Raw genomic sequence first — 27,915 nt, 5'->3', positions numbered from 1 at the left:
ATGCCTTCACCTATCATTCGAGGGTCCCAAAAGGGACTTCCATTAGAACAATTAAAAATAGAATTAAAGAAAATATGCTTTTGAACAACTAACTGCTGTACATGAGTCTGTATTTCTACAATAGAAACACAGAGTTCCAGAGCCCGATGCAGACACACCCGGAGCCTACAAACTACGTCCGCCGAGCAAGGATTAACAGTCACATGAGGAAATCAAATAACGGCAGGATTTGAATCGGTTCTGTTTTGGTTGTCCACAATTAGAAAAAATATTATTTGGATAAATTACATATCATAATCAGCAACAGTTCGTACAGTTTTCCACGAATAAGGTTAAAGGAATATAAAGATATGGATATGTTATTGACAGAGCAAGGAGGGGTGTATGCGATGATAGGCACAACCAGTTGTACTTTTATTCCCAATAACACAGCTCCGGATGGGTTGGTGGCCAGGGAGCTGGCATGATTACAATACTATGGTTACCATGGTCACTGCTCATGCGGTTGACCGGTCGGCAAGTAGAGCAGCTTTTTTCCTTGTTTTTGTCTCTTACCCTACTTTTTGTCTCTTACCCTACTTTACGCATTGTGTAAAGAAATACTGGACGGATTTTGTCAATTTGCCTGTACGGTGCGTACTTTGTATCACTGTAAACATCATTGTAAACAGTGATACAAAGTATCACTGTTCGTTTGTTTTTGAATCGCTACCTGGCCGAGGATAAGCTCCCTGGACTAACTGTTTTCCGGCATGGATATCCGCACACTCATATGGACTATTCTTCAAATGTGGATTATCTGTGAGTCTGTTTCTGCAAATCTGAACAATATTCCCGACGGCAAAATCACCTACACAAGAGACTTTTTGCTGCAGCTCGGACTCTCATCTCATCTCACCTGCACCACGGATACTTTTCCCGATGAAATAATCCGCAAGAATTCATCCAGCGCAAAAAAAAGGTAACTAGAAGGGGCAAGAAAAAAGGAGGAATTAAAGCTAGGCTTAAACGGGAGAAATTTAAACAACGGCCACTTCCGTCTATCATCTTGGCCAATGTGCGCTCCCTCCGCAACAAAATGGATGGGTTACAAGCCAACGTTAACCACATGCATGAATACAGAAGTGCCTCTATTCTTGCTTTCACCGAAACGTGGTTAAATAAGAACGATGAAGAAAGCACGACGCATATTGATGGCTTCGCACCCCCTCTCAGACTCGACCGGGACAGTGAGCGCACTGGTAAACAACATGGTGGCGGTGTGTGTCTCTATGCAACCCGGTATCACGCGATTGCGTGCTCCTGCGCACGAACGTTAATCTATTGAAGCGTGTTCCCGAGCACGATAGTCCGACTTTTTGCGTGTTACACAAAACGAAATGTAAACCAATGCATTCTGAATGGGAGTGTTCTAAGACAATTAACGTGCTCCACAAAACGGTACGAGAGAGAGAGAAAGAGAGAGCGGGAGGGACAGAGAGAGAGAGAGAGCGAGAGAGAGGCTTCAGAAAGGGTGTGCGCAGATAGTACAGTGCACCCTAGTTATGTTTATGCCAAAACCTATATATATAATTAGGCTGTGGAAATTGCAATAAGTTAAGAACACAACTTCGCACGTTGAGCACACAGCCGTGTGACTCGTTTATTTTGTAAAAAAGAAAACCGGAAATCAAAGCGTGCTGAAGGTAAACAAATCCAGCATGGTCTGTGACGTCATGAGACGCACGTAATCCTTAAAGGGACCGCGATCCCTGAACCACCAAGAACGTCAATGACATGCAGTAAACAACAACACAATTGAAAGAACAACACATAACGAAATACTGTAGGTGAATTATGTTACGGTCACTACAAGGCTATAATTATATTATTTAGCGTGTAATGAGACAATCTATAGCCAAATTGTCGAAGATGCCCGAGAATCTTCGGGGATATCAGCATGGGAAATCGGCGGGGGGGAACACGTTAGTTGAAGGGGGGGGGAGACACGTTTGTAGGGGGGGGGCACGCTCGACAACGAGAGTTGTTTTTTATTGAACGCTCGACAACGAGAGTTGGTTTTTATTGAACGAGACTTCAACACGGAACAGCTGCACGAAACGATGGTCACGTCACTCTCGGTGACGGTGTCGACAATAATGAACACACAAACAATGTTAATAGAACAACACACAACCACATAACATCCCGAACCCATTAACCCCACTTAATCCTAACTACAAAACAAGTTAACAAAAGCCCCATTTGTCAACTGAGAACCCCAATTCCCAGAATCCCCCGCGGCTCCGGAACACGGCGTAGCTTATATTAATCTTTATTATCTGAATGGGAAATGCAATATTTTAGGACAGATACACCATTAAACGCGTTTCTAATGACATTTCTAGCGAGAAATGTACATTTTCCTTACATAATCTTCAGTCAGTGAATGTGTATGATCTTTATTAATCTTTATTATCTGAATGGGAAATGCAATATTTTAGGACAGATACACCATTAAACGCGTTTCTAATGACTTTTCTAGCGAGAAATGTACATTTTCCTTACATATCCTTCAGTCAGTGAATGTGTATGATCTTTATTAATCTTTATTATCTGAATGGGAAATGCAATATTTTAGGACCGATTCACCGTTAAACGTGTTTCTAATAACATCTCTAGCGAGAAATATACTTTTTACTTGCATAATCTTCAGTCAGTGATTGTGTCTGATCTTTAGTTTTATAGTTATTAGGATTTGATCGGCTCGCTCGCATGTTTCAACGACGTCAGGTTGCTTTCGCTAAACTAGCAGCTCACGTGCTTCCTGCGTTTGTGTTATTAAACTGTTACTTTATGTAACTTTTAATGATATCATCTTGTTAGAAACACGTATATCTGAGAGCCAACCCAGTCGCCAAAAGCATACGTTGACAGTGTACTTTTCGTGAACACTGGATTACGTCGCATTTCAACATAAAATAGCGTGTTATACACACACACGCACGCACACGCACAGACACACACACACAAGCACACACACGCACGCACAGACACACAGACACAGACACACACACACACACACACACACACACACACACACACACACACACACACACACACACACACACACGCACACACGCACACGGTGCATTTCGCTGCTAAAACAACAACAAAAAAATATTCCCTCAAATATTATTGCTTTCAAAACGTTGGCCAAAATGGCCAATGATATCATTTTTTATTTGGGATGCTTCTAGGACATTTTGGGTGGATTTTGAACGGTATGTGGGGGGCACGTTTTTTGCAGGACCTGGCAACCCTGCGCTGTTGCCCGAGATCTGGATCCACCCCGGCGTGGTGCCGTCTTCTTTTGACCTTTTGACCCCAGACTTCTGGGGGAATAGCTGAATCAATTCATTAGTCAATCAGAAGCATGTTAATATCTTCCCGGTGGCGTAAGAGGACGAACAAGGTGTCCTTCAACATCTACGCTTCCAGGAGATTGCAACGGTGCCACACATGAGCATATTCGAACATGTTTAATGGTAGTAATTAGCTGTCGAAATTGGAGGCCTTAATCAATACTGAGCAGCTATTGATTTGCTTCCCGATAAAGATTTGTCACAAATGACATGTTATTTAGCATCTACACGTTGAGCTGAGTCCAATGACACCAAGAACGACACTCTAGCTAATGGTAACATGTATTTTACATGGTACACCTAGGTCTAGGACATGATCTCGGTGTAGCAAGGGTCCCGAGCTTGATCTCATTGGACTCAGCTTAACGTGTAGATGCTAATTAACATGTCATTTGTCAAAAATCTCCATCGGGAAGCAAATCTATAGCTGGTCATTATTGATAAAGGCCTCCAAAATCGACATCTAATTACTACCCCGAAACATATTCAAATATGCACTGTTGCAATCCTCTCGAAACGTAGATGTCAAAGGACACCTTGTTTGCTCTGTTGCACCACCGGGAAGATATTTTCATACTTCTAATGGATTGATTCATATTTTAAGGTTCTCGGAGTGAGACTTTAAGTGGCTGCAGCAGAAGTGTTGAGACGAAAGATGATATCAAGAGATTTATAGAATATTCCCATTCACATTATGATTCTTCGTCGTAACATCCGACCAAACATCCTTTACATTCACAGAGCGAAGATTATGAAAGTCCAGGCTCAGCAAGTGCTCCATCTCGTTGCACCTGCACCCAGCGGCTCGCTTGCAAGATTTTGGCCTGAAGTTCTTCCCAGACCTACACCCTAGCCATCCAACATGCATATCTGAGAATCAGGCCTCTCTTTAATAATGACAAAAAGTTATGAGAGAAACACACATCAACTTAGAGAAAAAAAGTTTTCCCAAATGGAGTGTCATTTGCATTCTGAACCATTAGGTCTTGCAGGCTACACTTCTGAGGGGCTTTGTCCAAATGACACTCCATTTGGGAAAACTTTTTTTCTCTAAGGGCTAGAACTCCAAATCTTGGATATGTCGTACCCGGGGCCCCGGGAAATGTGTGTAAACATTTTAGCATCCCTAGCTATCTCGAAAAGGTCGGCAAAGGGGCGTGACCTCCAACAGTACAGTAAATGTACATAAGACAGAGGTTAGTTTCTAGTCCCCATTTTTTGTGGGATGGAGGTGTACATTTGTGGCTAAAGGTGTGTAGACACAGCTGGCCTGTGGCCACGTTTTTGAAGTCGGGGGTCAAAAGGTCAAAAGGAGCCGGCACCACGGCGCTTATGAGATAACAAAAAGTTGATGTGTGTTTCTCTCATAACTTTTTGTCATTATTAAAGAGAGGCCTGATTCTCAGATATGCATGTTGGATGGCTAGGGTGTAGGTCTGGGAAGAACTTCAGGCCAAAATCTTGCAAGCGAGCCGCTGGGTGCAGGTGCAACGAGATGGAGCACTTGCTGAGCCTGGACTTTCATAATCTTCGCTCTGTGAATGTCAAGGATGTTTGGTCGGATGTTACGACGAAGAATCATAATGTGAATGGGAATATTCTATAAATCTCTTGATATCATCTTTCGTCTCAACACTTCTGCTGCAGCCACTTAATGTCTCACTCCGAGAACCTTCAAATATGAATCAATCCATTAGAAGTATGAAAATATCTTCCCGGTGGTGCAACAGAGCAAACAAGGTGTCCTTTGACATCTACGTTTCGAGACGATTGCAACAGTGCCACACATGATAATATTTGAATATGTTTCGGGGTAGTAATTAGCTGTCGATTTTGGAGGCCTTTATCAATAATGACCAGCTATAGATTTGCTTCCCGATGGAGATTTTTGACAAATTACATGTTAATTAGCATCTACACGTTAAGCTGAGTCCAATGAGATCAAGCTCGGCCTCTTGCTACACCGAGATCATGTCCTAGACCTAGGTGTACCATGTAAAATACATGTTACCATTAGCTAGAGTGTCGTTCTTGGTGTCATTGGACTCAGCTCAACGTGTAGATGCTAAATAACATGTCATTTGTGACAAATCTTTATCGGGAAGCAAATCAATAGCTGCTCAGTATTGATTAAGGCCTCCAATTTCGACAGCTAATTACTACCATTAAACATGTTCGAATATGCTCATGTGTGGCACCGTTGCAATCTCCTGGAAGCGTAGATGTTGAAGGACACCTTGTTCGTCCTCTTACGCCACCGGGAAGATATTAACATGCTTCTGATTGACTAATGAATTGATTCAGCTATTCCCCCAGAAGTCTGGGGTCAAAAGGTCAAAAGAAGACGGCACCACGCCGGGGTGGATCCAGATCTCGGGCAACAGTGCAGGGTTGCCAGGTCCTGCAAAAAACGTGCCCCCCACATACCGTTCAAAATCCACCCAAAATGTCCTAGAAGCATCCCAAATAAAAAATGATATTATTGGCCATTTTGGCCAACGTTTTGAAAGTAATAATATTTGAGGGAATATTTTTTTGTTGTTGTTTTAGCAGCGAAATGCACCGTGTGCGTGTGTGCGTGTGTGTGTGTGTGTGTGTGTGTGTGTGTGTGTGTGTGTGTGTGTGTCTGTGTCTGTGTGTCTGTGCGTGCGTGTGTGTGCTTGTGTGTGTGTGTCTGTGCGTGAGCGTGCGTGTGTGTGTATAACACGCTATTTTATGTTGAAATGCGACGTAATCCAGTGTTCACGAAAAGTACACTGTCAACGTATGCTTTTGGCGACTGGGTTGGCTCTCAGATATACGTGTTTCTAACAAGATGATATCATTAAAAGTTACATAAAGTAACAGTTTAATAACACAAACGCAGGAAGCACGTGAGCTGCTAGTTTAGCGAAAGCAACCTGACGTCGTTGAAACATGCGAGCGAGCCGATCAAATCCTAATAACTATAAAACTAAAGATCAGACACAATCACTGACTGAAGATTATGCAAGTAAAAAGTATATTTCTCGCTAGAGATGTTATTAGAAACACGTTTAACGGTGAATCGGTCCTAAAATATTGCATTTCCCATTCAGATAATAAAGATTAATAAAGATCATACACATTCACTGACTGAAGGATATGTAAGGAAAATGTACATTTCTCGCTAGAAAAGTCATTAGAAACGCGTTTAATGGTGTATCTGTCCTAAAATATTGCATTTCCCATTCAGATAATAAAGATTAATAAAGATCATACACATTCACTGACTGAAGATTATGTAAGGAAAATGTACATTTCTCGCTAGAAATGTCATTAGAAACGCGTTTAATGGTGTATCTGTCCTAAAATATATTGCATTTCCCATTCAGATAATAAAGATTAATAAGCTACGCCGTGTTCCGGAGCCGTGGGGGATTCTGGGAATTGGGGTTCTCAGTTGACAAATGGGGCTTTTGTTAACTTGTTTTGTAGTTAGGATTAAGTGGGGTTAATGGGTTCGGGATGTTATGTGGTTGTGTGTTGTTCTATTAACATTGTTTGTGTGTTCATTATTGTCGACACCGTCACCGAGAGTGACGTGACAAATCGTTTCGTGCAGCTGTTCCGTGTTGAAGTCTCGTTCAATAAAAACCAACTCTCGTTGTCGAGCGTTCAATAAAAAACAACTCTCGTTGTCGAGCGTGCCCCCCCCCTACAAACGTGTCTCCCCCCCCCTTCAACTAACGTCTCCCCCCCCGCCGATTTCCCATGCTGATATCCCCGAAGATTCTCGGGCATCTTCGACAATTTGGCTATAGATTGTCTCATTACACGCTAAATAATATAATTATAGCCTTGTAGTGACCGTAACATAATTCACCTACAGTATTTCGTTATGTGTTGTTCTTTCAATTGTGTTGTTGTTTACTGCATGTCATTGACGTTCTTGGTGGTTCAGGGATCGCGGTCCCTTTAAGGATTACGTGCGTCTCATGACGTCACAGACCATGCTGGATTTGTTTACCTTCAGCACGCTTTGATTTCCGGTTTTCTTTTTTACAAAATAAACGAGTCACACGGCTGTGTGCTCAACGTGCGAAGTTGTGTTCTTAACTTATTGCAATTTCCACAGCCTAATTATATATATAGGTTTTGGCATAAACATAACTAGGGTGCACTGTACTATCTGCGCACACCCTTTCTGAAGCCTCTCTCTCGCTCTCTCTCTCTCTCTGTCCCTCCCGCTCTCTCTTTCTCTCTCTCTCGTACCGTTTTGTGGAGCACGTTAATTGTCTTAGAACACTCCCATTCAGAATGCATTGGTTTACATTTCGTTTTGTGTAACACGCAAAAAGTCGGACTATCGTGCTCGGGAACACGCTTCAATAGATTAACGTTCGTGCGCAGGAGCACGCAATCGCGTGATACCGGGTTGCTCTATGTAAACACCCGCTGGTGCTCCACAGTTGTAGTGAGAGAGAAACTGTGCACCCCTGACATGACCCTTTTACCTCCCCAGAGAGTTTCCTCAACTTTTTATCATCCTGGCTTACATCCATCCCAGAGCAAACGCAGTTACTGCCACTGAGCACATCACAAGCTCATTAAATAGACTAGAACACATCTCACCAGACTCCCCAAAATTCATCCTGGGTGATTTTAACCACTGCTCTCCTGATAAATCACTCAAAGGCTTTCAACAATATGTAACATACACCACTCGCCGTGGGAGGACACTGGATAAATGCTATGGCTCTGTACCAGATGCTTTCAGGTCCATAGCCCTCCCCCCTCTTGGCACTGCTGACCACGACACCATCCTGCTTGCTCCAGCTTACATACCTGTCATAAGGAGGGCAAAGAAGGTTATTAAAAACATCAAGCAGTGGACTAGCGACAGCATCCAAGCGCTGCAAGGATGCTTTGAATCCACAGACTGGAATAACCTCCTAACCCCTTCAAACGACATGGAGGAGCAAGTGGACACCGTCTCATCTTACATCAACTTCTGTGTGGACAACATCATCCCCTCCAAAACGGTCACCATCTTCCCAAACAATAAGCCCTGGATTACAAAAGAACTGAAGGAAATTCTTAAGAAGAAAAAAAGGATTTTCTTCACTGGCTCAGAGTCTGAAAAGAAGGAGATCAACAGGGAAGTTAAGCGCGCCATAAAAACTGCTAAGCTGAAGTACAAGAACAAGGTTGAGGAAAAATTCACCCAGGGGAACCTCCGCTCAGCCTGGCAGGGCCTCAAAACCATGGCTGCTGTTAACACCGTTGCTACCAACCACAAAACCATCCAGGTGGCGGGTAGTAGCTCTACATCTCTCCCTAACGACCTCAACTCCTTTTTCACCAGGTTTGAGACTGACAACTCCACCCAACTGGCAGATACATTAACAACACTGAAACCTGGTGACTCCACCCTCACCTTTAAAACAGAGGAGGTGGTCAGAGCCCTCAGGAAGACCAGGGAGAACAGCTCTCCTGGCCCAGACAACATCAGTGGCCGCGTCCTGAGGTTATGTGCTGAGCAGCTGGGGGGAGTGTTCCAAACCCTGTTTCAGAGATCCATGGACACCAGCACAGTCCCCCAGCTTTGGTAACACTCTATAGTCATCCCCATCCCAAAGAAAAGCACCATCAACACTCTGAACGACCTCAGGCCTGTGGCCCTCACATCCCTGGTGATGAAGGCCATGGAGAGGGTCGTTAAAAAACACATCCTCACTGTAACCGACACCCTGATGGACTCACTACAGTATGCTTACCGCGCAGGCAGAGGTGTGGACGACGCAAAAGCATTCATCATTGACACTGTACCAGGGATGGAAATTAACACCCGCCACCCGCCATTTGCGGGTGGATTTGTATGGTGGCCGTTGAATTGTGTCACTTCACCCGCCACTGTGTCGGGTAATACTTTCCAGTAAGGTCCGATCAAATATGCATATTTAATACATTCGTTATACGGCGCTGCTCAGTTCCACAACCATGACTGTCAACATCCAGCCCCCATCTTCTTCTACGCCTCTTTTGCTGAACTGCGACTGTCCGGCATCCGGGATAATAGGGCTCTCAAGTCTCACGCATTCGGCGTTTGACACACGCAATTCAACCCATGCACACGCTCACACGCCACACTTCTCACGCAGAGAAATTACCAGGATAGCGCTCACCAATTTTGGCCGCTATTTAACAGTGTTACAGGTAGGAATCAAATGGGTTTCCGGTACATAGGGTAACCAGACGTCCTCTTTTGCCCGGACATGCCCTCTTTTTGAGACACTTTTAAAGAATGTGTGGCGGAATTTAAAAAAATCGTCCGGGATTTTATTAAAGCCTCGTACATGTTCACATTGAATTTGCATTAAGTTTCTCTGGGTCGTTCACAAACTAGTTAGGCTACGCCCTCCCTACTCAGTTCTGTTCGCTTTGCATTGGTGGAAGTGAGTAGGGGGCGTGGTTAAGTAGAGCCTTCAGATTGGACGGTATGACTTCCGCAGTTACCGTCGTGTATTTTTTTTTTTTTACCATTATTGTATTGTAGGGACAAACATTAACAAATTTCTCCCACAGGGGATTGATAACGTTCTATCTATTCAACAGAAAGAAACACTTGGTCATACTTTACATACTTTACCACAGCATTGGCCAACTGAATGCCACAGATATATTTCCAGCATTGGACTGAATGCCACATAAATAAATAAATATATGTTTTTGCACGTTTGCAACGTTTAAAAGTTCAGGGTATAAAGTTCAAGTATATGCCTCTACTTGTATTGCTTAAGCCAATAGCCTTTTGAGGCAGTGTTTTTTCTGAATATTAGTGTTAAGGGCCAATAATGCTTAATATCATACGTTAGTTACCATGTCTGTGGACACATTTGTATTCAGGCACTAATTAGATTGACTTATGATGGTGTAGCCATGCATGTTGTTTTATTGTTAATATGTCAATTCGTTTTTTATTGAAAATACTTTGTATAGATGCATTATCCCCAAACTTGTCATCGTAACACCTTTGACATTAACATGGCAGATACCTCTGTATTGTTTATCATATGCGGTAAGAGTGTAACATTTTCAACTCAGTTCCTTGGTAGCACCTACTTACAGTAAGAATCACTTCTGATGGAAAAAATGATGTGTATGAAAAACACTTTTCTTATCTATTGTTACTATTATATTGTTTAAAATGTACGCATACATTAAAAAAATATATAGCGCATAAAAAGTGGCTGGTAAAAAAGATGAGTGGCTGGTAGATTTTTAAATCTACCTAGTGTGAGCTGAGCCCTTGACAAGAAGGGACGAGTCTTGGGTTCATGAATTACAGGCCCCGACGGCAACAGAAGAAACAATGGCTGCGATTATAACAATGTCCAAAACCACCCACATGCAACAGCGCACCAATACACGTCGGATCACCTGAACCACCCAAATCCATGCTAGCCTATCAATAATCCTTAATTTTGTACTTTACTTTTGCACATGCCGACAGTTTTATGGTCTTGTTACATATAACCAAAAGTATTAGCTTGGATTCCTATGGATACTTTTGTTTATGTGCCCTTTGACCAGATGATTGTATGATAACCAGGATATGTGTTCATTGTTGTATTGTTAACAATGATTTGTATTACCTATGAGAACCACCAAGGCAAATAACTTATTTGTGTAGCAAAAATTGTAAGGATGCAGTAGCCTATATGTCGTAAATACTAAATAGGATTTTGAATTTAGCTTAAAAGAACGGACACAGCAGGAGTATGATCTAGAGCAGAGTTCTTCAACAGGGGGTCCGCGACCCCTAGGGGGTCCGCGGAGGTACTGCAGGGGGGTCGCGAAAGTTTTTGTTGATTAGACATTTTTTTTATATTCCCCCCCTAATTGTTTCCACAAATAGAAATGTCTTTAACTACACATTAACATGAATCCAACACATTAGCCGCGTTTACATGGACACTTTTGATCCGATGGAGAGAGCTTTTCTCTGCCTGCTCCTTCAATTAAGAAAAAGGATAGTTTAATATGAAACACAATTTTATACCATAGTAGGGGGTACCCGCTCCATCTCTCCGTCAGTTTGGGGGTCCTTGGCCGGGAAAACGTTGAAGACCCCTGATCTAGAGGTCAATCTAAATAGAACGCGAACAGAAGGTATCCCATATCAGAAAAAGTATGTTATATGTTCAATGAAATGTTTTCCGCTGTTAGGATCGAGTCACCATATCAAATATCTTGAAGATAAATATGACCAGAGCCATGGAACGTAATTATGGAAAGATGCCGAGAATTTGAAACCAATACCACCATCAATAAATGATGTTGTCGGTAACTTAGAAAATAATAAACTAAACAAACGGAAGAGAGCATACGGACCAGACGAGAACATAAGAATTGATAAAATAGGACAACCCGAACCCCCCACATTTATACAGCATGACTGTAATCAGAGCTATCTGAATCTATGCATGCTTACGGACAATCTTAATTTTTTATTTATATTATTTACTTATTTTTTGAAATGTCATTTTTTGAGTTTCATATTTTTATGTCATATATTCTGAAATGCTAATTTTCAATGCATGCTGAAAATACTATGTTATGTGTGAATTCTAGTTAGACATTTGATAGATCTTTTTTGCCTTAAACAACAGGTTGAGATTCCTGAGAATTATGCAGGTTGAGATCCCTGAACATATTTAAAGGTTTTTAACGATGATCAAATGTAGTGCAAAATCTGACCTAAACGACTGTTATGTTTTTGTTGTGTCTTGGCAGCCACAAGAGGGGGTTGGGGGGTAGAAATTAATGATTATATTCTATGGTAAACTATGATTATTATTAGGCCTGTATATCTTAATGGTAGAAGACACACGGTGCCTGTGAGTCTGGGGTCAGAACAGATGGTGGAACCCATGATATGAGAAGGAAGCTACGGGGTTAATGCGTGCTGACCTCAGACTGGTGTCCTAAATTACTTGGTTGAAAATGTGGTTAGACGAACTCAGGATTGATGTGGGCGGAAAACTCAACAAAGAAACTGTTGTATGTGTGTGGATAAGAAGAAGCTGAGATCCATGGTCCAGCAGTGATTCTGCAGACCCATTCGGCTGTTATCGTTGTTTTTTTTCTTCACGATAAAGTATTTTGTCAATACTTGCTCCGGACCCCTCGTTTTCTTTTACTCTCTCTTAAATAAGTCTAAGGGCCCTATCTTGCATCCGGCGCAAGTGACTTAGTCACTGGCGCATGTGTCGTTGCTAGTTTACAACTGCCGCAGAGCGTTCTTTTCCCACCACCGGCACTCACCGGTAAATTAGGGATTGATCATGCGCCCCAACAACCCGGTATCACGCGATTGCGTACTCCTGCGCACAAACGTTCTATTGAAGCGTGTTCCCGAGCACGATAGTCCGACTTTTTGCGTGTTACACAAAACGAAATGTAAACCAATGCATTCTGAATGGGAGTGTTCTAAGACAATTAACGTGCTCCACAAAACGGTACGAGAGAGAGAGAAAGAGAGAGCGGGAGGGACAGAGAGAGAGAGAGAGAGCGAGAGAGAGGCTTCAGAAAGGGTGTGCGCAGATAGTACAGTGCACCCTAGTTATGTTTATGCCAAAACCTATATATATAATTAGGCTGTGGAAATTGCAATAAGTTAAGAACACAACTTCGCACGTTGAGCACACAGCCGTGTGACTCGTTTATTTTGTAAAAAAGAAAACCGGAAAACAAAGCGTGCTGAAGGTAAACAAATCCAGCATGGTCTGTGACGTCATGAGACGCACGTAATCCTTAAAGGGACCGCGATCCCTGAACCACCAAGAACGTAAATGACATGCAGTAAACAACAACACAATTAAAAGAACAACACATAACGAAATACTGTAGGTGAATTATGTTACGGTCACTACAAGGCTATAATTATATTATTTAGCGTGTAATGAGACAATCTATAGCCAAATTGTCGAAGATGCCCGAGAATCTTCGGGGATATCAGCATGGGAAATCGGCGGGGGGGGACACGTTAGTTGAAGGGGGGGGGGGGGGGGGGGGACACGTTTGTTGAGGGGGGGGGAGACACGTTTGTAGGGGGGGGGCACACTCGACAACGAGAGTTGGTTTTTATTGAACGCTCGACAACGAGATTTGGTTTTTATTGAACGCTCGACAACGAGAGTTGGTTTTTATTGAACGAGACTTCAACACGGAACAGCTGCACGAAACGATGGTCACGTCACTCTCGGTGTCGACAATAATGAACACACGAACAATGTTAATAGAACAACACACAACCACATAACATCCCGAACCCATTAACCCCACTTAATCCTAACAACAAAACAAGTTAACAAAAGCCCCATTTGTCAACTGAGAACCCCAATTCCCAGAATCCCCCGCGGCTCCGGAACACGGCGTAGCTTATATTAATCTTTATTATCTGAATGGGAAATGCAATATTTTAGGACAGATACACCATTAAACGCGTTTCTAATGACATTTCTAGCGAGAAATGTACATTTTCCTTACATAATCTTCAGTCAGTGAATGTGTATGATCTTTATTAATCTTTATTATCTGAATGGGAAATGCAATATTTTAGGACAGATACACCATTAAACGCGATTCTAATGACTTTTCTAGCGAGAAATGTACATTTTCCTTACATAATCTTCAGTCAGTGAATGTGTATGATCTTTATTAATCTTTATTATCTGAATGGGAAATGCAATATTTTAGGACCGATTCACCGTTAAACGTGTTTCTAATAACATTTCTAGCGAGAAATATACTTTTTACTTGCATAATCTTCAGTCAGTGATTGTGTCTGATCTTTAGTTTTATAGTTATTAGGATTTGATCGGCTCGCTCGCATGTTTCAACAACGTCAGGTTGCTTTCGCTAAACTAGCAGCTCACGTGCTTCCTGCGTTTGTGTTATTAAACTGTTACTTTATGTAACTTTTAATGATATCATCTTGTTAGAAACACGTATATCTGAGAGCCAACCCAGTCGCCAAAAGCATACGTTGACAGTGTACTTTTCGTGAACACTGGATTACGTCGCATTTCAACATAAAATAGCGTGTTATACACACACACACACACGCACGCACACGCACAGACACACACACACAAGCACACACAAGCACACACACGCACGCACAGACACACAGACACAGACACACACACACACACACACACACACACGCACACACGCACACGGTGCATTTCGCTGCTAAAACAACAACAAAAAAATATTCCCTCAAATATTATTACTTTCAAAACGTTGGCCAAAATGGCCAATAATATCATTTTTTATTTGGGATGCTTCTAGGACATTTTGGGTGGATTTTGAACGGTATGTGGGGGGCACGTTTTTTGCAGGACCTGGCAACCCTGCGCTGTTGCCCGAGATCTGGATCCACCCCGGCGTGGTGCCGTCTCCTTTTGACCTTTTGACCCCAGACTTCTGGGGGAATAGCTGAATCAATTCATTAGTCAATCAGAAGCATGTAAATATCTTTCCGGTGGCGTAAGAGGACGAACAAGGTGTCCTTCAACATCTACGCTTCCAGGAGATTTGAACGGTGCCACACATGAGCATATTCGAACATGTTTAATGGTAGTAATTAGCTGTCGAAATTGGAGGCCTTAATCAATACTGAGCAGCTATTGATTTGCTTCCCGATAAAGATTTGTCACAAATGACATGTTATTTAGCATCTACACGTTGAGCTGAGTCCAATGACACCAAGAACGACACTCTAGCTAATGGTAACATGTATTTTACATGGTACACCTAGGTCTAGGACATGGTCTAACGTTTTGAAAGTAATAATATTTGAGGGAATATTTTTTTGTTGTTGTTATAGCAGCGAAATGCACCGTGTGCGTGTGTGCGTGTGTGTGTGTGTGTGTCTGTGTCTGTGTGTCTGTGCGTGCGTGTGTGTGCTTGTGTGTGCTTGTGTGTGTGTGTCTGTGCGTGTGCGTGCGTGTGTGTGTGTGTGTATAACACGCTATTTTATGTTGAAATGCGACGTAATCTAGTGTTCACGAAAAGTACACTGTCAACGTATGCTTTTGGCGACTGGGTTGGCTCTCAGATATACGTGTTTCTAACAAGATGATATCATTAAAAGTTACATAAAGTAACAGTTTAATAACACAAACGCAGGAAGCCCGTGAGCTGCTAGTTTAGCGAAAGCAACCTGACGTTGTTGAAACATGCGAGCGAGCCGATCAAATCCTAATAACTATAAAACTAAAGATCAGACACAATCACTGACTGAAGATTATGCAAGTAAAAAGTATATTTCTCGCTAGAAATGTTATTAGAAACACGTTTAACGGTGAATCGGTCCTAAAATATTGCATTTCCCATTCAGATAATAAAGATTGACTAGAACTGCAAGCAGTTATGCAGGGGTCCAAGAAGTGTGCATTTCGCCGGCACAACGTGACAAGAAATGTGCATTTCGCCGGCACAACGCGAAGCATGTGTTCAAAACGCTACTGTGAACCTGTGGATATAAAGGTTTTGACTGTGTGAGGTTTGGTGTGGGAGATATATCCCCAAACGCGTGTTCAGAACATTCCTTTGGCCAGTTAGGAGATGAACAATTCCCTCGTTTATGGCGGCCCATAATGGCAACATTTTGTATAAGATATACAATTTCCTCGTTTATTGCGCCCCCTAATGGCGATTTCAGATTTTTTTTATTGTAAGCCATTAAGGGTAGCACCGACATGTGTCTAAAATTTGGACCTGATCCGATGTCCAATCTTGGTATTTTTTTATTTTTTTGCGTTTCGACGTAAAACGTAGCTAATAAACAAATATTCAAAACGCTACTGTTTCGTCGTCGAAGGTCGGATCAAAAAAGTGTCCGAGGATTTCTTTGCGTGTGCGTCTGAAGATGCCGTGTGCAAAGTTTGGTGTAGATTGGTCAAGAAATGTGGGAGGAGTAGCAAAAATACAGTTTTGTGGTTTTCGCGATTTTGCGAAAAATATTCATAGACGCAAATGGGCGTGGCCTAGGCCAAAAGATGCAGCAGACTCCAGTGAATATGTGGGTACAAGTTTTTGGACTCTGGGAGGTTCGGTGTGGGAGTTATAGCCCCAAACATGTTTTCCTAGGTATAGCGCCACCTAGTGGCCGGCGTGTCTGGATTTTGTCGTCTGCGTAGTCTTCACGGACCTGGATCTAGTCATGCAATTGGCGTGTGTGCACTATTTACGGTGTGGGCTGTGGTACCACTTTCTTGGTAGGAAGTATAAGAAGAATACTTACAAAAACAATAGGGATCCAACCTGTTGGCTTGGACCCCTAATAAAGATCATACACATTCACTGACTGAAGATTATGTGAGGAAAATGTACATTTCTCGCTAGAAAAGTCATTAGAATCGCGTTTAATGGTGCATCTGTCCTCAAATATTGCATTTCCCATTCAGATAATAAAGATTAATAAAGATCATACACATTCACTGACTGAAGATTATGTAAGGAAAATGTACATTTCTCGCTAGAAATGTCATTAGAAACGCGTTTAATGGTGTATCTGTCCTAAAATATTGCATTTCCCATTCAGATAATAAAGATTAATATAAGCTACGCCGTGTTCCGGAGCCGCGGGGGATTCTGGGAATTGGGGTTCTCAGTTGACAAATGGGGCTTTTGTTAACTTGTTTTGTTGTTAGGATTAAGTGGGGTTAATGGGTTCGGGATGTTATGTGGTTGTGTGTTGTTCTATTAACATTGTTCGTGTGTTCATTATTGTCGACACCGTCACCGAGAGTGACGTTACCATCGTTTCGTGCAGCTGTTCCGTGTTGAAGTCTCGTTCAATAAAAACCAACTCTCGTTGTCGAGCGTTCAATAAAAACCAACTCTCGCGTGCCCCCCCCCCTACAAACGTGTCCCCCCCCCCCCTCAACAAACGTGTTCCCCCCCCCCCCCCCCCTACAATCGTGTGTCGTCCCCCCCTCAACAAACGTGTCTTCCCCCCCCCCCCCCTCCCCGGTCAACAACAGTCTCCCCCCCCCCCTAAACAATCGTGTCCACAATTTGCCGCGAAAGCCGTGAAACCCAAACCCCGACAATTTGGCTATAGATTGTCTCATTACACGCTAAATAATATAATTATAGCCTTGTAGTGACCGTAACATACTTCACCTACAGTATTTCGTTATGTGTTGTTCTTTCAATTGTGTTGTTGTTTACTGCATGTCATTTACGTTCTTGGTGGTTCAGGGATCGCGGTCCCTTTCAGGATTACGTGCGTCTCATGACGTCACAGACCATGCTGGATTTGTTTACCTTCAGCACGCTTTGTTTTCCGGTTTTCTTTTTTACAAAATAAACGAGTCACACGGCTGTGTGCTCAACGTGCGAAGTTGTGTTCTTAACTTATTGCAATTTCCACAGCCTAATTATATATATAGGTTTTGGCATAAACATAACTAGGGTGCACTGTACTATCTGCGCACACCCTTTCTGAAGCCTCTCTCTCGCTCTCTCTCTCTCTCTCTGTCCCTCCCGCTCTCTCTTTCTCTCTCTCTCGTACCGTTTTGTGGAGCACGTTAATTGGCTTAGAACACTCCCATTCAGAATGCATTGGTTTACATTTCTATTTGTGTAACACGCAAAAAGTCGGACTATCGTGCTCGGGAACACGCTTCAATAGATTAACGTTCGTGCGCAGGAGCACGCAATCGCGTGATACCGGGTTGGCCCCAAGGTGCGGTTCGGAGGAGGCGTGTTCTGGCGCAAACGGTATTTTGCCGTTTCTGAATACCATTACGCTACTGACCAGGAAATACCTGGTTTAAAGTCAGTGGCGCGTTGTTCAGATGCTATTTTAAGGGCGCATGCATACATGTGCATGCGATGCATACGGATTGCTTGTGCACCTCGCGCATACACTTTGCTTCTCCCATCTACCTAGCCGTCATTCTTGGTAAATTATTTGGTAAAGAACAGCTGATGCAGCGGTAATAAGTTGTACTTTTAAATCAATGCATCTGCAAACACCGTACAGCAAACACATATTTTCTTGACAGAGACATCGTGTAGGCCTACATGCCCATAACTTTTAGGATTGATGAGTATTTGATCGTGAAAAACATTGTTTTACCGCGAGTGAGTGTTAAAAAGAATGAATGAATGCGGGCGCGCGTGTGTGCTCTGTTTAAACACACGCAAACTAAACACGTAACTCATAATACAATCAATGGCAATGTCTATTACCGCGGGGACACATGCATATTAGGATAGCATACAATACTGATAAGAAACAATGTTTATAATGTATTGCGTATATCATTAAATAGAACCACAGTTGCCGCATATCATATGTTATATAATATACGTTTTCTTTGCTGAAATTTATTTGAGGACTCAGTATTTCTGAAGTTGTGGAAGAAAACTCCTTATTCCATGTGTGAATTAGGCCATATTATTTGGCAATAAACTGAGCCATTTGCAGTTTGAAAATCATGTGCATCTGTCTCATCGGAGACTGCAGACGCGCTGTCAAAATATCAACTCGTCCGATTCAAATGCACTCATGGCTCTTAAAGGGGATGGGAGCTGGCACTCTCATTGGTTTGTTGGACGTTACGCCCAAACCACACCTACGGGTAACTAGGCTGCTTCAGACCAACCCTTTTGACACTTGCGCCGCGACGCAAGTGTCATTTATCCGCCTGTAAAATAGCGATAGCGCCGTAGAACCGCCCACAAAGCTACTTGCGCTTTGCGCTTCCCACTTGCGTTTCAGACCGTTAAAATAGGGCCCTAAGTGTTTTATATCTCGGTTAAAATCCACGATACTTGTTGTCAAACCACGATGGTAGGATGCACCGCTCTAGCCAACACGCATAGCGGTCGGAGAGAGGGCGAGCTGACAGCTGAGGAACGCTGTCCAGGAATAACCCGTATTCCTCGGCCCCAACCGCCTCCACACAGTGTATGGACCAAGGGGGGCATCCCATGAAAGGGAGGAGGCTTAGCGAGCGTGGTAGACGTTACTGAGCTAGTCGTTGTACAAACAGCGAGCTGTCTAGACTCCGCGCTCTTGTCCGCTGAACAGGCAACGAGCCGTCTAGCCGTAGCACTCGTGCCCGCACGTTGTCCGCTGGCTGTAACCACAGCGCGCAGACCCGTCTTCTCACCTTCCACAGACTGTATAAGGGAGGTAGAGGGGATAATGTGGGAAACTAGGAAACTAGTACAAGCGTCCGTATCCACGGGCTCGTGTAATGAGCCTCCAGTCCGCCCACGAAGCTCAAAGGGACGCCGCTTCTTGGAAGCAAGCAAACCAGAGGTTGGGATAAGAAAAAGAGGGAGCAGTTTTGCGGAAGTTCTTGCCCTGCGGTGCTGCTCTCCCCGGCTGCGGTGGCGGCTGCTGTTGCTGCTGCGGCTGCGACTGCTGCTGCGGCATCGGGGTTGGAGGTGGAGGCGGCCCCCTGGAGCGCTGGAACCAGCCTGGACCCCGCTTCCTCCCGGCCTGCTGGTGGGAGGAGCCCGTGAGAATCGCCCTGAACCGGGAATGATGCTCACAGACGGAATGCTGGTGAGCGAGCACCTCCGAGAACCGGGGCCCAATTAGTCCATCCGGAGCTAATGGGCCCTGGACGAGGCTGGCCCGCTCAGAGAAGCGCTGCTAGGGAAGGCTCCAGGCGAGGGATCCCCCTCGCCTGAGTATCAGCCCACCCTTCCACGTTGGTGAAGTCAGTGAAGGCCCTCACCGGGGCCTTCAGAGTAGAGGGGTCCCCACCCGCAGCGGTGAAAAGGTACTGAACCGGTGGGAACAGGGGGCACTAGGTAGCCTGTCGGGAGGAAGGCAGGGTGCGAAAACACTCGCCCTGCATGTCATACGACATGGGGGTGAGAGGCGGGGCTTGCATAGGGATGCCCTTGATGGCCGCCGCCTCACCCATGATCTCGCCGAAGAGATCGGCCATCCGGCGTGGTTTTTCCCTCGGGACAACAGTGGCTTCGGTGGAAGCCTTGGAGCGGGAGAACTCGGACGCAGAACCAGCAAAGACGTCGTCCAAGGAGGCGACGTCGTCAACCTCGAAGTGCTCGTCGTAGGCGTCCTGGGCGTCCGGAACTCCGGCCCTGAAGATGTCGATGGCCTCAGCGAGGTCCACCGACGGGGAGAAAAAGAGGTGCCTGAAGAGGAGCCCCTCTTCAGGCAGCGCGCGGCAGGCGACGCAGGAGGCGGGAGCAACCAAGGCAGCCGCGGCGTGTTCAGCGCCGAGGCACCTGAAACACGTCACCCGGCCCCAGGGAAGCGGGACAGGAGGCGCACTGAGGCCCCCAGCTCTTATAGGAGCGCTCTCCAGTGGCCCTGAAAAGGGCTGTTGGTCCGTGGCCTCGCCCACGCCGCTGCCACCATCTTAAGGTTGGAAGTCATATCTTCGTTTTCCGTTGATCAGAACAAATTGCTGAAAGAAAAGGGAGGATGGGCGGCGGTTTGCGCCCCCTTATATGCACGGTACCGTTGGAAATCTGGGCGGTGCCCACGTTGATTGGTGCATAGTTGAAATTTTTCCTAGACGGCGTAGCCTACATGAAATATAACTGACAACGGAGCAGAAATTGGTAGCACACCGGCAGGTTGCACTATGCTAGCGTTGGTGGCCTGTGTTCACCGGAGGTCAGAAGAAAAAGCGGTGCTGTTTTCAAGATTCAAGATTCAAGATTCAAGGTGCTTTATTTATCCCGAGGGAAATTACTGTGCAATAGTTACAATACAAAGATGGGAAAGTAATACAGGGTTAGAGTCATAATAGATAAAATAGATGGAAATAAAATAAGTACAAACTAAATAAGTGAAAAGGAGCGATTGGATAAAAGTGGTATTAGTGGTAAAAGTGGTAAAGTGATAAATATTATAGCAGCAATTGTTGGCAGCATATATTAACTAAAGTGATTAATTGAACATTTGGTAAAAATAAATAAATATATTAATTAATAAATTGGGTAAAAATAAATAAATAAATAAATAAAGTGACATTGGTCTCAGGGCATAGTGTCTCCACGGTCCCTTCTGCAGCCGGAGGTAGATGCATTAAACAGTCTGATGGCCACAGGAAGAAAAGACTTCCTCTGGCGTTCTGTGTTACACCGGGGGAGGATGAGTCTGTTGGTGAAGGTGCTTCTGCTCGAGGTCAGCACCTGGTGGAGAGGGTGAGCATTGTTGACCAGGATATTGTGCAGTATACACAGCATCCTCCTCTCAGACACCACCACCAAAGAGTCCAGCTGGACCCCCAGGATGGAGCCAGCCTTCCTGATGATCCTACTGATCTTCTTGGCATCTGCTGCCCCAGCACACAACTGCAAAAAAGATGGCACTGGCTATCATCGACTGGTAGAACATCCTCAGCATGATGTTACATACTTTGAATGACCGGAGCTTCCTCAAGAAATAGAGTCGACTCTGGCCCTTCTTGTAAACAGCCTCAGTGTTCTTGGCCCAGTCCAGTTTGTTATCCAGGAATACTCCAAGGTATTTGTAATCCTGGACAACATCCACAGTCACACCGTTGATGGAGATGGGTGTAGGGGCAGATTTCCTCCTGCGGAAATCCACCACCAGCTCCTTAGTCTTGGTGGGGTTGATAAGCAGATGGTTAGTTGCACACCACTCGATAAAGGAGTCCACAACGCTCCTGTACTCCTCTTCATTCCCCTCACTAACACAGCCAACAATTGCAGAGTCGTCCGCAAACTTCTGCAGGTGGCAGGACTGAAAGAGAGGAACTGAAAGTCTGAGGTGTACAGGGAACAGAAAGGGGGAAAGAACAGTTCCCTGAGGAGCCCCAGTGCTGCTGACCACAGCATCACACACCGTCCTGCAGTCTGACATACTGCAGTCGACCTGTCAAATAGTCCGTAATCCAGGAAACCAGGGGAGGGTCCACCTGCATCGCCATCAGTTTACTCCCCAGCAGGCCGGATGGTGTTGAACGCACTGGAGAAGTCCAAGAACAGGATTCTCACAGTGCTTCCCGGACTGTCCAGGTGGGCGCAGGCACGGTGGAGCAGGAAGATGATGGCGTCCTCCACACCTAGTCTCGGCTGGTAAGCAAACTGAAGAGGGTCCAATGATGAGCTGGCCAAGGGCCGAAGAAGTGACAGGACCAGCCTCTCCAGTGACTTCATCAGGTGAGACGTCAGTGCCACCGGTCTGTAGTCGTTGAGGATGCTGGGACGCGCCTTCTTCGGTACAGGTACCAGGCAGGATGTCTTCCACAGTACAGGGACCCTCTCCAGACTCAGGTTGAAGATGTGCTGCAGAACTCCACTCAGCTGGGTTGCACATGTTTTGAGGACCCTAGGGCTGACACCGTCGGGTCCTGCTGCCTTGCCTGGTCGGAGTCTGCACAGCTCCTTCCTCACCTGCTCTGCAGTGAAGGTCTGTCTGCCGTGTTTGTTGAAGGGTGTGGGGAGAGGTGATGGCGGGGGGGAGAGAACAGGTAGGGTGTAGTCAGGAAGGAATGGAGGGTGGGCAGCAGGGCTGGAGGTTTGGAGGTGGATGGTTGTAGAGTAGCTGGGGGAGGGGTAGTCCGGAGCCCTCTCATCAAACCTATTGAAAAACAGGTTCAACTCGTTGGCTCGTTCAGTACCACCTCCTATTGTTTGGCTGCCCGATGGTTTGTAGCCAGTGATGCTCCTCATGCCGCTCCACACATCCTTCAGGTTGTCCTGCTGGAGTTTGCATCAACACTGTCCACACAGAAGCTGATGTACCCTGTTATGCAGTCCGTGAGATCATCAAGGTCCTCTCCATGTGAATCACAGAGCAACTCCCAGTCTGTTAGTTCAAAGCAGCCCTGCAAAGCTTCATCGGTCTCCTGTGACCATCTCCTCACAGTCCTGGTGGTCACAGGTAGCCGCTGGACTTGGGGCTTATAGCGGGGCTGCAGGTGGATGAGGTTGTGGTCTGATTTTCCAAGAGGAGGAAGGGCAGTGGAGCTGTAAGCATCCTTAACATTTGCATACAGCAGGTCAAGTGTCTTGTTTTCCCTGGTAGGACAGTCAACAAACTGCTTGAAAGTAGGCAGTGTTGCAGCCAGAGTGATGTGATTGAAGTCCCCAGATATCGCGATGAATGCGTCAGGGTGCCGTGTCTGAAGTCCCGCGACGACGGTGTGGATGACGTCACTCGCGTGCACCGCGTTTGCAGTCTGAGGAATGTAAACAACCAGGAATATCACATGTGAGAACTCCCTCGGCAGATAATATGGCCGCAGACTCACGGCAAGCAGTTCAATGTCTGGGCTGCACACCCGCTCCTTCACCGTGACATGACCAGGGTGACACCACTTGTTGTTAATAAGAATAGCAAGTCCGCCACCTTTCCTCTTGCCACTCTCTCGGTGATTCCTGTCCGCCCGAACAGTAAAGCCGTCCACAGTAACATTAACGTCCGGAATGTCCTCATGGAGCCACGTCTCTGTGAAACACAGCACACTGCTCTCACGATACACCCGCTGAGTCCTCACCAAGCCTGCCAGCTCGTCCGTCTTATTAGCCAACGACCTCACATTCCCCATGGTGATGGAAGGGAGAGATGGTTTATATCTCCGCTTCTTTTCTCGGTGTTTACGTCCAGCCTTACATCCCCTGAACTTCCTTCTCAGTTCTCTGGGGATTTCCGGTCTCTCCCGCATCAGCGCCGATGGTTGTAGCGACAACAGCTGATCTCGGGTGTAAACAATAGATACGCCGCATTGTTGCGCCCCAAAAAAATTGTCCAAAGAATGAGACACACGGACAAAAAACACGAAAAAAAGTTCCCAAACATAGTTGGCTAAGGTTAGTACAACAACTAACTCAAGAAAAAAACGGTAATAGAAAACAATAAATATGAAACAAATAGCTAAAAGTGAAGAAAAGAGAGAGAGCAACTGTTGCTGGCTGCCGCTCGACACAGCGCCATGGTAACCCAAGATTAAGATTTAATAGATTTCACGACGTACATCCATGTATCTGCTGCCTACTTAGCAATTGTTATAATGGTACAGATATGAATTTTGAGCTAGCTGCCACAAAAACAAACTGGACTCTGAGGTTTTGCTAACTTATTGTAACCTGTTGGAAGCTAACGACGATAGCCATCAGCACGAAGTTACATTAACTTTGGCAGATTTTGACATTGATTTAACAAAATCTATTTCAATGACTGCAGTACTGCGTGGGTTACCACCATGTTAACGAGTAACAGTATTTGATTTGGCACAATTCATTCATATCGAACATTACGTAAGCAAGCTTACCTGATCGTATGGGTCAAGGGTCCAGAAATTAGATGTGTCCGGTGAAGTACGTTGGTCTACCACCCGATGATCTCCCGGTCAACCAAAAATCGATGGGTTTTCAATCATATTTCCCGGTCAACTATATATCTATGCATTTTCAATCATATTTCCCGGTCAACTATATATCGATGCATTTTCAACCATATTTTCCGGTCAACTATATGTCGATGGCTTTTCAACAAAGGTCGTTTCCCAGTCAACTCTAAATCAATGACTTTTCAACACATTGGCAATATCGCCCGGTAACCCAAATATCAATGCTTATTCATTCAATCATAAAGATAACAATAGATCAATGTTGTTCCAATGTTGCTGCCATCAACATTGATAACATCAGGTTTCATCGATACGGTAATGGTGATTCAACATTTATTTTGCATTGAAATTTCAACCATCAAGGTTTCTTCAATATTTGCCTGCTGTCTGGGTATGCACTTATATTGTCGTATTATATGTTTGATTTGTTTGTATTGGCGGACTTTGTTGTTTGTAAAAATATATATATATCGACACAAGGATATTTTTTTGGTCCTCCTATTCCTACTGGTCCACATAGTCCTCCTACTCCCCCTAGTCCTCCTATAGTCCTCCACCTATTCCGCCTTGTCCTCCTAGTCCCCCTACTCCTCTTAGTCCCCCTTAGTCCCCCTGGTCCCCCTAATCCTCTTAGTCCCCCTGGTCCTCTTGATCCCCCTAGTCCTCCTCGTCCCTCTAGTCCCTCTAGTCCTCCTGGTCCCTCTAGTCCTCCTAGTCCCTCTTGCCCTCCTAGTCCCTCTAGTCTCTCTAGTCCCCCGCAGTCCTCCTAGTCCTCCTAGTCCCTCTAGTCCTCCTAGTCCCTCTAGTCCTCCTAGTCCCTCTAGCCCTTCTAGTCCCTCTAGTCCTCTTGGTCCCTCTAGTCCTCCTGGTCTGTCTTCAGAGACTCGTCTAGTGTTTTTATCGGAGGGTAAACATAACATAACATAAATGCTGGCGTTAACTTCCCTATGTGACGCGTCACATGGCATTAAAAACTCACAGGATCTCCATTGTAACTCCCTCCGTCTGCTTTTCTGTGCATATGCTCTTTCAAATAAATGCAGACATAAGACACTCCCCTCAACATATCAAAAGATTGCCATAGTTGGTTGGAATGAAATCTAACCAAGCTCCTTCAATCGATAGAGTACACACACATCGCTTGGAGGAGTTATGCAAAAGAAGACTGTGTCTTGTCGTGAATAATTTGTTGATAGGCTACAAAAATCCATGTCTTACATGCACAAACACATTAAGGTCACTGGAATGTGATTTCATCTTCATTCTAACTGACCACTATATCAAAGCACAACAGTACAAGAACATATTGCATTTGGTTTCTTTATTAAAAGTAGACAATAACCGATGTTCAGTATAACGACACAGACATTCAGTATGCTATTTAGCTCAACACAGAAATACCAAAGTAGAAAACAGACGCAAGAATGAAAAGATTGAACAACGAAAGACTCACTCCCACTGTTTTCTAGCAATCATTTTAGATTTTAGGGACTCGTTTTCCCTGGTCGCTCTGAAATTAATGAGCCGTCTGGTCTCCTGTGGTATCCCTGAGTTAAAAGTGGAAGGGAAATCTTCAGTTTGACAGGCGAGTGACGTAGCCTAGGTGGCAGGTTTACCGATATCAAAGCAGTGCGCCGGTATAATCAACTCTGGAATAGTAATAGTAAGCAAATCTACTGCACACAAATTTTACTTGAAACCTTAACATGTCATGTCAAGGGTTATCGGATATCTATCTCAACAAATAGCGATAGCGGAACACATTAGCATCGGCTACTAGTGATTCAAAACAAACTTGACGAGTGAATCAAAACAAACTTGACTAGTGATTCAAAACTAACTTCACAATTAAAAAACGCTCGAAAATAGTATTATTACACCAGTCTGCCGTAATTAAAATGCTGAAAATACTTACATTTGTGCGTGTCCTTCGCTTGAGCCATCGCTGCTGTTTGTTTATTTGGCGATTTCGGTTGGCCACTAGAGAGCGCCAAAAGCTTGTATGTATAGTTCAACGGTTATTGACCGTTATGTCATGTTTTATATCGAGCTCAGAGATCGCATTGTCCGTGTATGACTTTGAGCCGAATATTACAGTCAACTTTACAGCATGAGTCCGAATGATAACAACTAGTAAAAATGCATTTTCGGCCGGATTTTCCTCGAAGTCCTCCCTTTAAAGTGTGGTCCTTGGAAAGCTTTGTTTCAAGGGCTACGTAGCCTTTTGTCTTGGCCCTACCCCTTAACCCAAATGAGAATTGGGACACCCCTTACCCCTTCAAAACAAGGGGGAGGGGTAAGGGGGAGGGGTAAGGGGTAGAAATGGGATGCAGCCTTACATTCAGGGCAATTAGCAGACACTTTTATCCAAAGCGACTTACAAGCGACTTACAATTTCTTCTGACATTTGTCAGAAGAAAGAGAAACATTACATCTCTGTTGGTACATTAAGGATATTCATAGAACCAAGTGCCAAGCACTAATGATCTGGTTACACAACTGAGTAGGCCTATTATAACTAAATACAACATACAATAGGTGCATACATTAAGTCTCAGGATGTACAAAATACAATCAGTTGGAGGGGTGGGCAGGGGTGGTTATGCAGAGTCTAGGTCAGGAGTCGGCAACCTTATCTTTGTAAAGGGCCATTTTTTGGTTAGAAGTGGGGTAGCTGTATGGGGCCGCATATTTGTTGTAATTGGCTATATAGCTACTTTAGCAATTAAATAGCCTGTATAGGCATATACAACAATTGGATATATGCAATGAATAGATGCAATTGCAATAAAACATAGGCCACAAAAAAATAATTTGAGTGGATGGTACATCTAACAAGAAATGAGGGAGGTGAAATCTGTTTTTTAAGTTGAAATTGAGCAGGCCTAGTTCTTCGGTTTCAGTCCATGTTTGTGCAATTGAGATGAATATCATTGCATCATTGAAAATAACAACACTGGTAAACAAAAATTAATTATGAGTCTTCTTGTTGCATTGATTCCCAGCAACACTTGCGGCCTGCATGAGGAAAAATCTATATTAAACCTTACAACCTCCTATAATGAATGAGAAAATCAAACACCCCCTACCTTTGTCTTCGAGTTTCATGGGATTTTTGTTTCTGAATTTCATTGCAGAGCTTCTGAATATCAGGG

Source organism: Gadus chalcogrammus, chromosome 20 (genome assembly GCF_026213295.1).
Source record: "Gadus chalcogrammus isolate NIFS_2021 chromosome 20, NIFS_Gcha_1.0, whole genome shotgun sequence".
NCBI classification, from domain to species: domain Eukaryota; kingdom Metazoa; phylum Chordata; class Actinopteri; order Gadiformes; family Gadidae; genus Gadus; species Gadus chalcogrammus.
This window is presented reverse-complemented; position numbering follows the sequence as displayed.